Here is a 1,462-nt window from a genome sequence, read left to right on the forward strand (position 1 = left end):
CAACTGGGAGTGGAACTTCATGAACCGTTTTTTGATGTGATCCTCTATTGACTCCATATGTAATTCGCTATGCAATTGGCTATTTCTTATAAACCAAGGAGCATTAACTGCGATTCTTAGGACTTTATTTTGAAAAGATTGTAGTTTTTTCCTTTTCGTGAAGGATGCCGCTCCCCAGAATTCACAGCCGTACATCAGCAGTGGACTGAGAATTGTTTTATGTATACGAACAGTTGTTTCTGGTTTTAGTTTGGAATTTCTGTTTAAGATAGGATATAGCATTGCTAACCTTGCATAAGTTTGAGTTACTTTGATGTTGGTATGGTGATTCCATGTAAGGCAACGATCTAGGAGAATTCCCAGGTATAACAAATAAAATAAACACTATTTTTTTAACTCTAAGGTTACTTATTTTATAATCAATCTGTAAATCCTTTTATTCATTATGGTTCTTATCTTATTTTTTATCCTTAGCCCATATGAGGGCCTGAAAATCTGGCCGAACCGTTGGTGCTAATTTTACTTATTTGATTTCTTCACTCATCGCACGCCCAATCATTTTCTCATATATAATCCACGGCCAACTATTAACTCAATATTAAAAATATATTCAATTCAATTACGTTAAAAAATTACTCTACTTAGACAATAATCATAACATTATTTACTTTAATGTGGGATTGATCCCTTAGAATAATATACAGGCGTCAAAGTTAGGCTTTAGAGCCTTAGAGTAAAATACAAAATGGAATTATAAAATATAATAAAATAATGAATTTGAAAAGATAAAAATGAACAAAAATAATTAACTGAATATATAAAATAAGACTAGAACAAATAAAATGGGGTTTTCAATCATTTTTATAATTGTTAATATATTATTGGAAGATTCGAACAATACCTCCCAAATCGCAGAAGATAACTACGCTGTCAATTTGTTTTCAATTTAGGCATCATCAGGAAATAAAAATACATGATGGCAAAGATACAGAATAAAGGCAACGCATCTTATATCAACAGAATAAAAAATACTTACCCTATGTATATATTTTTTTTTTACTCTTGTGAAACGTCCTTGCTTTGTTCTATAATTATTATGATCTTGTATTTTTCTATCCTAATGAGAGATTAATTGGCGAAACATTGAACGTAAAATTATTACCTAGTTTCTAAGAAACGATGGTTTATTTTTGATTTTTTTTTTCAAAGTCAGTTTTGCTGCTAGCTTAATTAAAATATATATAAGTTAGCTGTACAGAGCCTCTTAATAATAATTATAACTCTGTATTATTAGAATTTAAGTTTGATAACAAACTCAATACCATATGTTCATATACCAGATGTTTCAATAATAAAATGTTCAGTTGTTAAGTAACCTTGTGTCGTTACTCTGCTCGAATCCGTTTTTGTTCTAAGTTAATTCTTTCAGTCTAATCATAAGTTATATATATATATATATATA

At 29.3% G+C, this 1,462-nt stretch overlaps 1 protein-coding gene across 5 annotated transcripts in view; it reads right to left on the reverse strand.

Annotated features, from left to right (window-relative positions):
• LOC106684315 (diacylglycerol kinase theta) overlaps positions 1–1,462 on the reverse strand; it is a 205,718-nt gene that overhangs the window by 133,256 nt on the left and 71,000 nt on the right. The gene's annotated exons all lie outside the window — the stretch shown is intronic.

The sequence above is a fragment of the Halyomorpha halys genome, unplaced genomic scaffold, assembly GCF_000696795.3.
Source record: "Halyomorpha halys isolate HHAL.00 unplaced genomic scaffold, Hhal_1.1 Scaffold570.1, whole genome shotgun sequence".
In the NCBI taxonomy this organism is placed as follows: Eukaryota; Metazoa; Arthropoda; class Insecta; order Hemiptera; family Pentatomidae; genus Halyomorpha; species Halyomorpha halys.